The following is a 14,317-nucleotide window of genomic DNA, read 5'->3' on the forward strand; positions in this document are numbered from 1 at the left end:
TTTATGGTGGTTGTGGTTATTGTGTTGATTCCAAAAAATGCAAGTGTAGAAACTAGGAGTTTATGAGATTTCACGTCCAACCAAAGCTCCAACCTATTTATTTGTTTTTTTCTAAATTCATCTAAAAATTTAAGTTTTGGATTGGTTGATATATTTTGCAATAAACATGACTTTTAAAAAGGCCAAATCAATGTATCAACCAATATTCACTGTTAGCTTTGAATATCATATAATGAAAAAAATTTGAAAATATTCACACATGGAACATGGATCCAAAATTTAATTAGTGCACGAAATGACTTAATTATAAACTGGCATATATAACCCAAAACGAAGTCATAGAACTATAAAATGGCTCATACACAGAGAGCAATTCAAACCTATAGCAGCCAAACTGACAATACTTATCCAAATGCAAAACAACCTACAAAATAGAATCTTTTAGGATGCTAGATATCGAAAATTGTTTACCTGTCATACAACAACTTATCCATGATTGCATTCAGAAAGTAAACTTATCCAGGATATAAATCCAGAAAGAAAGAAAAAAAACTTGGTGAAAATACTGAATACACATCAATTCATAAATTGATAGTGCTTAATAGACATTTTAGTTTGGTCAAACTTATAAAAATGGATCCATAAAACCATGATGTCTTAGTGGTTACAGCTTCCACTTAAAGGAATAATTCAGACAGTAATTACCAATTACATAAAACTAACAAGCATTCAAAAGCCAAAATAGTTAAAATTGAAATAGTTCAAATGTCTCATTTGGTCACAGTGATAAATGTTATAGTCCCCTAATCCACTCCATCTGCTATCTCCTTCCAATCAAAAAGCGACCTACAGTGGATTGAAACAACGGTGAATGAGTAATTTATGTGCCAAAAACAAAGCCAAACATGATGTTAAGTTCAAACAGTAACAACAAAATAGCAGCAGCAGAAAATGCCCTCCCACCCAAAAATTACATCAACATCCATTAATTAATTACCTATGCTGCAAATTTACAAAATTCATTCGCAAAATATGGACTAAATTGGGAAATATAAAACAAACAGATACACATAAAACTTTCAAAATCTACATAAAAGCAAATAAATATCGTATTATATATAAAGGTTAACTATGAAGCCAAACCAAACACATGCTTAGACTGCAGCTTGATAAATCAGTTTTACAGCTGAATAGAACTACTCTCAAGTAAATAAATATAAATTAAAGCCAACTTAGAAACCAAGGAGATTGCATTGTTTTGTTTGCAATTGTTGAAAAATCTAACCAAACATAAACTAACTGGGATTTTTGGCCAATTTCCTGGGATGATACAAGGTCCCCAGACATAAAGGTGCAATCCAAGTTATCCAATCTAAGCTTGAAAGCAATAAGATAAGAAATCACTTAAGTTTTTTCTTTGAATCATAAGTGAGGAAAGGACTGGACTTAACTACCTCAAAGCAAATTAAGGTCTTAGCATGCTCATTACCCTTCTTGAATAAATCATTTGTAAGTACGGGTATAAATACATTGAAGATTGTCGTATCAGAATGATGTTGCTTCTCTTAACCATTTTATGTTCAAAATGTGAATTCATAGTATTTTTTGAGGTATCATGCCATGCTTACTATAAAATAAAATAAAATTGCACCTAGAATGTCCTGGTAGTGTTGGCTTGTGACCGTAGAGTATTTTCCTCATAAAAAAATAATGTTACCTCTCTTAACCGTTTTATGTTACCTCTTCAAATAAAATTGCATTTAGAGTCATGACAAATAGTTGTCTAACGAGTTTGACCTGTATTGTTGTGTATATTCTTTAATTTGTATCAAACACAGTTGATCCACAGGTCTTAGTTTTACCCTTTTACGTGCGTCATCCTCACAACATAGGACAGGACAGGTTACTTCACTCTACATATCTATTTAATACTGTACAATGGGAATCACAATTCACAAGTGCAATGCAAGTGAGTGAATCGTGACGAAATAAGTATCTCTTCCAGCAGGACAAGGCGTTAGATATCAAAATACAGTAATATCTATCAATGCATGTGATTGAACAATCAACAATGTAACCGCGATTTACAGAAACACAAGACAGAATAAGGAAGCTACGGGCTGGAGGCAACAGCAAATAGCAGATTATTGACCATAGACTAACACAGGATTTGTTAGAGTAAGGAAAAACTTGGGAAAATTGGGACCATGGTTGTACAAAGAGAGGGAGAACAATCTGAAGGGTCATAAAAAGTTTACAAATTGCCTCTACTTCAGGACACGAAAAACCAACCAGACATATGCCGGCTAGTTAACTCAATTCCTCATAGGTTTTTCAATCAACCAGTCCAAATACAATGAGATTATAACGTACAAAATTGACAAATGCAGAGTTGGTGATCAAAAATATGTAGATGACTAGCCAAATCCCAATCAACCAGTGTAAATGCAATGAATTGACGTTGAACCAAATATTGTTTATAGACAAAATGGAACCAAATATGGCACAGAAGGGGCAAGTATTGTTTAAAACGAGCCAAATATGCTTATAAATATATGGATGAATTGCTGCATTCACTATACAAGCAAAAACAAATATGCATTCAAGCAACAAAACAAACATTGTCATTGAATAGCAAACATGACCAACAAAAATATTAATTATAGACTATTAAATTAAAATAAACTATTAAACTCAAATTTCAATATTAACAAGTCGCTAAAGTCTAATTTCAACTATTGAAGACACAGAAATACATAAATTACCCAAGTCTATTCTCTTCATGGATTTAATAACATGGAATCAAAACTAACAAGGGATATATAGAATTTTTACCTTTTATTTCTCCTTTGGGATTAACAATAACACCAGCATTATCTGCATAAGCAAAACCAACAAAAATAAGAATCAGTCACACTAACATATACACGAAATTAAAATTAAAGCCAACTTAAAAACCAAGGAGATTGCATTGTTTTGTTTGCAATTGTTGAAAAATCTAACCAAAATGGAATTACATAAACTACAGGAGCAAAATTCAATAATAAATTAAGAAAACAGATAAAGATAGGAAAACCCTTTTCAAATCCAAATTAACCAAAAACCCTAATTTGAAATCCTAATTAACCAAAAATCCTTTTCAAAATCCTTCAAAAACCTTAATTAAGACTAGCTCTTTATTTCATGGAGAAAAAGAAAAAGGTTAAATTTACCTTAAAGTTTGTCACCATATTTACCGGTGGTCACAATCGGTGCAATTGATTTCATGGCTGCTGTTATAACTTGACGGTCTGACAGCCAGGGGCGGATGGTAGTACAAGGGAGCTCTTGCTACCCAAAAAAAAAAAAAAAATCTGATATCGAGTAGGTATATTTTTATATTTAGCTATCCCTAATAATATATATGGCTAAAATATGGTTTTAGTCCCTACAAATATGCCTCATTTTGGTTTTAGTCTCTGTAAAAAGAAAATTTTGTTTTTGGTCCCTGCAAAAGATTTTGTTTTTGAAAATAGTCCCTGACCCCACTTTTGTGATGATTTGCATACGTGGCACATTATAACTGAACCAATTTTGTAGTTTTTGGTCCCTGCAAAATATTTTGTTTTTAAAAAAGGTCCCTGCAAAATTTTTTGTTTACAGGGACTAAAACTAAAACGAGCCATATTTGCAGGGACTAAAACCATATTTTAGCCTAATATATATTTAGCTATCCCAGGTTTAATTTTAGATGAAATAATTTTTTCTATCTTTATTTAACTTTCGGTCGAACTTTAAATTATTTGATAATGTTGTATAAGAATCGAAAGATTAACACCCAAAAGAGATAAATAATAAATAATAACAATATTTTGTTTATTTAACAAATAAAGTAATACAATTGTAGGCCCACACACTCTCAGCCCACCAGCACCACACATTTATAGCTATGTTTGTATTGGTTTGATACTTCCCGTCTCAATAACAACAATAAAGAAACATTTTTCAACAATAAAAATGATCAAGACAATAGTCATAGACAAATTAAATGTACAATGAGTTTCTTGCAAATAACCTATTTATTTACATTTGAAAAGACTAAAATTTGTTAATTTTAGTCCTTAATTTTTTGTTAGAGATTAAATTCAAGACTAAAAACATTTTTTTTTTTTTTTTAAAAAAAATTTAAAAACAAAGACAAAAATTGAATAATTTTTTTAACCCTAAATTATAATTTATAGGACTAAAAATATATTTTATTCTTAAATTTAATATGTTTGTTTTAAAAAAAAAAAATTCTTTATAGTTGGCCCCTGCATAAATTTTTTGTGAGATTCGCTGCTGACAGCACCGTATTCCCCCAATCATTGTGAACATCTTCCATAAGTTCAAAATTTTCCAAACCCAAGCTAAGTTCCATGTTTAGTTTGTAACCTAGACCCTCACGCGTATCACCAACAAGCTGATCCGCTGCACTCCTCGTTCCACAGCCTCTGCCGCGAAACGGTATTTGTAACACCCCGTTTTCCCAATATAAAAATTTCATTTAATAATCAAAGTTATTCACGTAAACGGAATGCTACACTTCTTTTCTTAAAACCATAAACTGAATAAATAACTATTTATCCTTTAAAATTCAATAACAAAATCTTTAATACTTCGCAGCGGAATTTATTCAATAACTAAAACAGTCTTTGGCACGAAGGCCTCTTCATAAATATCTCATAAAAATCCAATCTAAAAACATAGTCGTAAATCTTCAAAAACAATACGTAAGAAATAGAAAAGCAATAACAAGTTCCCATCCCGTTACGTATCAGAGCACCTAAAGACACACGCGAGAGAAACCTCACACGATAGCAACAACAACAGCTTAAGCTTGATCACCTGTTAGTTACCCATGGTGGGCAAACAGAAGGGGTGAGATTTCACAAAACAATAATATCAAGCATATAATTCAATAATTATATTTAACAACATAAATAACATCATTTAGTAATAATAATTCTTCATGTAATAATTCTTAATAGTTCAACCAACTTCTAATTATCATTTACTTCATACTCATCACATTATAAACATCATCATATAACACATATTAACCAAATCATAACAACATAGATCATCACATCATAATCATAGTTCATATACAACATAACAACATCTTAATCATAATTCATATACAACATCTAAATCATATTTCATATACAACATAACAACATCATTAATTCATAATAATAATTATTCATCAAACATCTCATTATCAATTCATGAATAAAAGACAACTTATCAACTTTAACATAACCATCATCAAGTACATTTAACAACTCATAGATATCATCATGTAATCATCATTACTAATAACTTTAAAACAACACAATGTAATCAACATCTCACTACAATAATAATCATATACGACACAACATAAATCATCATCTTATAATGATATGAACAACACATAACATAATATTCACTTAATAATAATTAATCATATATAGTACAACATATTCATCACTTAATAATAACACTTATATACATCACAACATATAGCATCATAATAACATCATATAATCAACATCGTAAACAACATCATAACATTATAATCAGTATCATATACAACATCATAACAACATAACAATATCATAATCAATATCTTAAACAACATAGCAACATCTTAGTCAACATCATATAATTCACATCATAAACATCGTATAATCTTCATAGGTACTTCTTTAACAACACATGGGTAGAAGACAACTCGACAACTCATGGATGATAATTCATCGACAACTTAACAACTCATGGATGATAATTCATTAACAACGACCTTGACTCGACAAATGCGACAATGCAACTTAGACACTTATATGCATGTGGTACCAATCGTCATCATAAGTATTAATATACTTTAATCGTGCGGAGAACAAAGCTCCTAAACGTGCGGAGGACAAAGCTCCTAATCGTAGTGAGGACAAAGCTCAATGAATGCTAATGCATTGACTCTATCAACAAGACACCTTAATCAACTTATCACTTATACATCCAATAATTTGGAGTTCATCATCAACTTATTCATACTAATAATCGTGCGGAGGACAAAGCTCCTGATATAATTCAATAATATTTCGAGTAATGCATTTAATCATTAAATCACATTACAAACAACTTAGCAGTTCATAACAGCAACATAAACAGCACAAGCAATTCACAACATAACAATATTATTATGAAGTATCAACAACTTAAACATCATACATCTTCCACATAAGGCATATAAGTATTTCACATAACCAACAACAGCAACATAGGCGACACATAAACATCTCAAGATATAACAATATCAAATGATAATCAACAACAACTCATGCAACTTAGTTAAATAACAATAGCAGCATAATCAGATCATATCAACAGCTTAATATCAACTCATTTTCAACAACTTCCTGATCATTCAATAATAATTCAAGTAATGCAATTAATCAATAAATCACATTATAAACACTTAGCATTTCAATATAGCTTCACAATTCACAATCCTTATCTTTAATAGGTCACACCATGTACCTAAAGTTCAATTCTAACCAATCCAAGTAACTCAAGTCTCAAACTCCTCAAAAGCACTCAATTCTGGAAGTGCTCGCGAGGCGAGAGCATCATAATAACATCATATAATCAACATCGTAAACAACATCATAACATTATAATCAGTATCATATAAATCACACAAATCATATAAGTATATTATAAACTCATTAAAATAATCAAATAATTAGAGAGGGCGTTATAGAGGTCAACAAAATTCAACTATGAGGCTATCATAAGACAAGAACTGAGTAATGACAAATGCCAAATGGGAAGAACAAAAGAGACCTTTTGGGAATCGCAGTCAAAAATAACTTTTTGGGTAAAAAGGACACCCATGGGCAAATGGGTGAGTGCCACGTGGACATGCTTGGGAAGGAGGTGTGAACGTTTGGTCCTTTTCAGAGGACAGCTGGCTTGTATGTAATATATAATGATAATCACTGTTGTAGAGTATTTTTTTAAATAATTTAGGTATCTTCCTTTAAATCATCATTTTCTTGAAGATTACGTTTTAGTAGTTATTTGTTCCTCTTAAAAGAAATACTCCCTTCATCCCTTAAAAATATTAAAAAAAGTTGTTAGAGTAATAAAATTATCTTAAATGTGTGTGACTATTATTTGATTATCTTTAATTTATCATCGTGAGTTTAACTTAATTGGCAAGAACAATACATAATCTATGTAGGGTTCGGGGTTCAAGCCTCCGCCAACACAAAAAAAAAAAAATTATCTTTAATTTAATATATATTTAGTGTTAACTTTTCATATACCAAAACAAGTTTTTTTTTTTTAGAGAATTTATCAATTTACATATACCAAAACAAGTTTTTTTTTTTTTTTTTTAGGGAATATACCAAAACAAGTTGGTAGTATTGATTAGAGGTGGTATATTTAGAAAAGGAGTAACCAATAAATTTAGAAATTTTTATATAATCTTATATTTACAAAAAAATAATATAAACTACTCCTATAAAAAAATACACAGGAGTATCATTAGGCGTATGGGTGGGAATAGGCTAGGTCGGGCTAGGCTTTGCAAGGCCTGAGTCTGGTCTGCTGCTTGTCATAGGCTTACTTTTTAGGCATGAGTATAGCCTTCTGAAAGCCTGATACGGTCTGCTAGCATATTTAAAAGCCTATTTTAAGAAAACGGTTCGGACCCATCTGGATGAGAAAACGGTTCTTCCCGTGGGCCAAAACAGATATTTCAGCACTTTTATTAGTAAGTCGAGCGTAGACCTCTTCTGGTCCAAAAGAATAAAGAGAGAGAAGAATGCATTCACGATCGTTTAGGACGTCCGACTGATGTTTTGCGATGGAAGAGCAGAGCAAAGGAACTTAAAACCCCAAACAAAAAATGGGTTGATGAATGTTACGAACTTTACCTCAGAGCAAAGGAAGCGGCGGAATGGAAATGGGAATGAAATTAGCGATGAATGAAAAAGTTGGTGTCTTTGTTGATGGTGAGAAAGAACTTAGGAGCACATCTTGGTACATGAGGTCGAGATGTTCAGCAAGAATATCAAACATGGTAACATGACTGAATGTTTCTCTCTGAGCTCTCAAATTGTGAGCAATGTTGAAACTCGCAACGGCCAACTTTGAAATCAAGTAGAGTGAGCGCGGTTTTATTGCGCACTACATCTACACATACCAACTTAACATCGGGATTGTCGAGCAACTTATTGAATTGAGGTGGTACTAAGCCCATTTTCACTGCTTCCTTTACTTGGTAGATTAAAACGTTGTTGCAGTAGGACAACGCAATAACAGAAGCATGCTTAGCAGATTCCAATCCTATGGTTGTGAAGCCTACGATTTTCTCGCCGGGATCTTCAAGTATTCGGTTCAACCAGTTTGCAGTTGTCTCAAAATCGGCAGTAACGACTGCAACGACTTCGTATCTACCAAAAACAGTGGAAAAGGAAGAAAAGGTAGGGTGATTGGATCTGTGTTCGATTGCCGGTAAGAGGTCGACATTGATAGGATCCATGAGAGGAGGCATGGGGTTTGAAACGGTTGAGACAAATGAGAGATAACAAAAAATGATTCTATCCTAGGACAGAGGTCAACAAAATTCAATTGTGAGGCTATCATAAGACAAGAACTGAGTAATGTCAAATGCCAAATGGGAAGAACAAAAGAGACCTTTTGGGAATCTCAGTCAAAAATAACTTTTTGGGTAAAAAGGACACCCATGGGCAAATGGGTGAGTGCCACGTGGACATGTTTGGGAAGGAGGTGTGAACGTTTGGTCCTTTTCAAAGGACAGCTAGCTTGTATGTAATATATAATGATAATCACTGTTGTAGAGTATTTTTTTAAATAATTTAGGTATCTTCCTATAAATCATCATTTTCTTGAAGATTACGTTTTAGTAGTTATTTGTTCCTCTTAAAAGAAATACTCCCTTCATCCCTTAAAAATATTAAAAAAAGTTGTTAGAGTAATAAAATTATCTTAAATGTGTGTGACTATTATTTGATTATCTTTAATTTATCATCGTGGGTTTAACTTAGTTGGTAAGAACAATACATAATCTATGTAGGGTCCGGGGTTCAAGCCTCAGCCAACACAAAAAAATAATAATTTATATTTAATTAAATATATATTTAGTGTTAACTTTTCATATACCAAAACAAGTTTTTTTTTTTTTAGAGAATTTATCAATTTACATATACCAAAACAAGTTTTTTTTTTTTTTTTTTTTTTAGGGAATATACCAAAACAAGTTGGTAGTATTGATTAGAGGTGGTATATTTAGAAAAGGAGTAACCAATAAATTTAGAAATTTTTATATAATCTTATATTTACAAAAAAATAATATAAACTACTCCTATAAAAAAATACACAGGAGTATCATTAGGCGTATGGGTGGGAATAAGCTAGGTCGGGCTAGGCTTTGCAAGGCCTGAGTCTGGTCTGCTACTTGTCACAGGCTTACTTTTTAGGCATGAGTATAGCCTTCTGAAAGCCTGATACGGTCTGTTAGCATGTTTAAAAGCCTATTTTAAGAAAACGGTTCGGACCCATCTGGATGAGAAAACGGTTCTTCCCGTGGGCCAAAACAGATATTTCAGCACTTTTATTAGTAAGTCGAGCGTAGACCTCTTCTGGTCCAAAAGAATAAAGAGAGAGAAGAATGCATTCACGATCGTTTAGGACGTCCGACTGAAGTTTTGCGGGGAGCACATCTTGGTACATGAGGTCGAGATGTTCAGCAAGAATATCAAACATGGTAACATGACTGAATGTTTCTCGATGAGCTCTCAAATTGTGAGCAATGTTGAGAAACTCGCAACGGCCAACTTTGAAACCAAGTAGAGTGAGCGCGGTTTTATTGCGCACTACATCTACACATACCAACTTAACATCGGGATTGTCGAGCAACCTATTGAATTGAGGTGGTACTAAGCCCATTTTCACTGCTTCCTTTACTTGGTAGATTAAAACGTTGTTGCAGTAGGACAACGCAATAGCATAAGCATGCTTAGCAGATTCCAATCCTATGGTTGTGAAGCCTACGATTTTCTCGCCGGGATCTTCAAGAATTCGGTTCAACCAGTTTGCAGTTGTCTCAAAATCGGCAGTAACGACTGCAACGACTTCGTATCTACCAAAAACAGTGGAAAAGGAAGAAAAGGTAGGGTGATTGGATCTGTGTTCGATTGCCGGTAAGAGGTCGACATTGATAGGATCCATGAGAGGAGGCATGGGGTTTGAAACGGTTGAGACAAATGAGAGATAACAAAAAATGATTCTATCCTAGGACATAGGTCAACAAAATTCAACTGTGAGACTATCATAAGACAAGAACTGAGTAATGCCAAATGCCAAATGGGAAGAACAAAAGAGACCTTTTGGGAATCTCAGTCAAAAATAACTTTTTGGGTAAAAAGGACACCCATGGGCAAATGGGTGAGTGCCACGTGGACATGCTTGGGAAGGAGGTGTGAACGTTTGGTCCTTTTCAGAGGACAGCTGGCTTGTATGTAATATATAATGATAATCACTGTTGTAGAGTATTTTTTTTAAATAATTTAGGTATCTTCCTTTAAATCATCATTTTCTTGAAGATTACGTTTTAGTAGTTATTTGTTCCTCTTAAAAGAAATACTCCCTTCATCCCTTAAAAATATTAAAAAAAGTTGTTAGAGTAATAAAATGATCTTAAATGTGTGTGACTATTATTTGATTATCTTTAATTTATCATCGTGAGTTTAACTTAGTTGGTAAGAACAATACATAATCTATGTAGGGTCTGGGGTTCAAGCCTCAGCCAACACAAAAAAAAAAAAAAATTATCTTTAATTAAATATATATTTAGTGTTAACTTTTCATATACCAAAACAAGTTTTTTTTTTTTAGAGAATTTATCAATTTACATATACCAAAACAAGTTTTTTTTTTTTTTTTTTTTAGGGAATATACCAAAACAAGTTGGTAGTATTGATTAGAGGTGGTATATTTAGAAAAGGAGTAACCAATAAATTTATAAATTTTTATATAATCTTATATTTACAAAAAAATAATATAAACTACTCCTATAAAAAATACACAGGAGTATCATTAGGCGTATGGGTGGGAATAGGCTAGGTCGGGCTAGGCTTTGCAAGGCCTGAGTCTGGTCTGCTGCTTGTCATAGGCTTTCTTTTTAGGCATGAGTATAGCTTTCTGAAAGCCTGATATGGTCTGCTAGCCTGTTTAAAAGCCTATTTTATATGAGCATATTTAAATGAGCAATGTTATCTAAGTTTAAATAGACTAGCGAACTAATATATCAATTAGATTAAATTCTCTTTTGATAATCAAGATGAACTTTTAGGGAATTTGACTATATATTGTATCATATTTCAATTATAGTTTATAATAATACATTTAAACATGCAAAAAATTAACATATACTAATAAACTTAAATTATTGAAAAAGTTAACAAATTTTTATTTTAATTCAAAGTACAAAATATGATATAATAATAAATAATATTATTCATATTTACTTAAATAGGCCTAATAAGAGGCGTTTTGAGTGGCATGTGGCCTAGCCTTTTAAGCTAAAAAGGCTTATAAAAAACCTAGGCCTTCTCTATTTAAGGAAAAAAATTGACCTGACCTAATCTGTCGTAAGCTAGGCCATAAGCCCCTGTAGGCCGGCCGGGTCTACTCCCATCCCTTAGGCGTCTTGATTTGTAGGAATTGTTGGCGACCAATAAAGTTCATATATTTTGGCTTTGCAAAGTTAAAGATTTTTTATGATGATGGCTTTGCAAAGTTAAAGATTTTTTATGATGATGAATTGAGAAACGCATTTAGTAGACGTTATTTTTAACATAACCTATATAACTTTGTTTGGAGATTTTGTTTGCAAAGGGTCAATGTTTTATATTAGTTTTAATTTGGAAAAAATATATATTCATTTTGCATATGCCACTTTTTAGGGTATATCAATTGTGCTTATTTTGTTTTGTATTTTTTTTAGCATTCATGCGCGTGATTTGATCTCGTTGTGGTTATATTTCGTGTCATTGCTTCTGCCTGTTCATTTGTTGAACCGTAAAAACTAATTTTTGTTGTTTTCTTTGTACAAGCAACTAAAGTTCATTTTGTTTTAGAACTTTGAGATTCTAAATTTGATCGAACAGATATTTTACGAAGATTGTATTATGTTACCAGATTATATTTTCTTTGATGCATTTGTTGACTTAATCTCATGCTTACTACAAAGTCCATTCCATATCACATTCCATCTGCCTATCTATTATTCCTGAAGAGGTAAATTTTTATAAGTTCCATTCAATTTAGTGGAGGACTAAGACATCGATTCAACACATGTTTGAGATAATAATTTTAGACTAAAAGACTTTCGTTATAGAGAGTGGTTTATTTTACAATTGCATTTTCTGATATCTTTTCAAATAAAATATTATTTTATTTATTGATTTTAAATATATTTCATATAACTATGCAAACTGAATGTCATTCATGATTAAAAAAACTCCGAACTCTATTAAATTTATTAGTTTCATTTGATTTGATGGTCATAACTACTCCCTCCGTTCTAAAATATAAGCAAATTTGACTTTTTAAGTTCATTCAATTGATGATGTATGTGGTTTATATTTATGGACCACATACATTATTAATGAAATGAACTTAAAAAGTAAAATTTACTTATATTTAGAAACGGATGGAGTATATCTTAATTATTACTCTTTTTTGAAGAAAAGAATGGTTATTGAAAACGGTTAAAAAAGTGATAACTATTTTTGGAGGTGGAAGGTGTTAGACATTAATTTACATATGTCTCTAGATACATCCATTTTAAAGTCAACACATCAATTTCCATATCAGTAGTTTATTGCATCAAATTACAAATATTTATTTCAATTCATTGTGTCATTATGTTATAGCTGTAGCTTAGAATAAGTCAACAACGTCAATCTTAATTTATCATTATTTCATTATTATTACATGCAAACCCCTTAGACAATTGCAATTGGATCTCCATAAAGTAATTCGATGTTGCAACATCCCCGATATATGCAAACCTCACATCCTTCTTGAAAGAAAAAAAAAAGTCACGTCCTTAGCCACTCTTTCACCTATGAGATCTAAAACCATTTTTTTTTTTTAATATTGAACTTTACTTTTCTTGCTAAACTCCTAACGATTTCTTTTGTTTTTAGACAAAAATAATCCTATTTGGAAAGATATTGAAAGCAATAATGTCACAATCCTTATGGCTACTATATCTTTACTATTTGGAAGTAATGACTTGAAATTACAGTTTACTAATCAAGAACACAAGATTTTTTCCCAACAATGGAAAAAGGTACATAACACAATTAATAGTGAAAGAATTGATAGTCTTGACAAGTTTGATTCTGATAAAAATTGATTTTGTAAATGTTGAATTTCGTTGAAATGGAAATAATTTTTGTTTAGATATGTCCATTTAAAATCGGATCGAAAGTCAAAACTGACCAAGTCAAAATCACCTATTCAAACAACTTGGAATTCCACCACCAATCGGAATAAAACACGGGAAGGCGGTGCCCACTCAATAACTCCAAAATAACAGCACGCCGAACAGAAACATCTAGAGAATCGACGACGGCTAACATGTACCACCTAAAAAACACCGACCGCCCTAAAAGTCCACTGTGGCACAAGCTACTCCCTCTAACACCCTAAAAATTAGAATTTGTAACTTTAGCTTCTACAATTGATTTTACGAAAGTTGATTCTACATAAATACTTTTAAAGATAAATCGCTTTCCATTCGATTCCCTTTATATTCAAATTCAATTTTATTGAATCAAATCATTTAAAATTAATTTTTAACATTGCAGAATCAAACACACACTAAATCAATTTATTTTATAAAATTACTTTTACGTTGTTTATAAACTTTCATTTGATTCCAAGTTCTTATTGCAATGATAAAGCCTCAAAATCTAATTATTTTCGAATAGTCTGAGTTCTGTAAAACAGTATTCAAAATTTAAATTGACTTCAAAATAATTAAATACAAAAAATTAACATTGATATTAAATGATGGATACATGGATAAACTATTCATACCAAATTAACTTCCAGATCAGCCACATGTCATTTTCACTTTTTTTTTTTTTTTTTTGTATTATTATGAACTCCTGTTGACACGGTAAATATTTCTCATATAGTTCATGTTTCTATAATGTGGAGCGAATATTTTTTTAGGTAAATTTGATTTATTGTAATGAATTATCAT

The 14,317-nt window shown here is 31.6% G+C and overlaps 1 long non-coding RNA gene across 1 annotated transcript; it reads right to left on the reverse strand.

Moving 5' to 3' along the window:
- Positions 1 to 553: 553 nt before the first annotated feature.
- LOC11444780 (uncharacterized) lies at positions 554 to 3,355 on the reverse strand. Its single transcript, XR_003006784.2, has 3 exons — positions 3,213 to 3,355; positions 2,836 to 2,877; positions 554 to 846 (listed from the first exon to the last, which is right to left on the reverse strand). It is a non-coding gene; the product is annotated as an uncharacterized lncRNA (long non-coding RNA).
- Between the last annotated feature and the right edge of the window lie 10,962 nt (positions 3,356 to 14,317).

This window comes from Medicago truncatula, chromosome 7 (assembly GCF_003473485.1).
Source record: "Medicago truncatula cultivar Jemalong A17 chromosome 7, MtrunA17r5.0-ANR, whole genome shotgun sequence".
Classification (NCBI taxonomy): Eukaryota; Viridiplantae; Streptophyta; class Magnoliopsida; order Fabales; family Fabaceae; genus Medicago; species Medicago truncatula.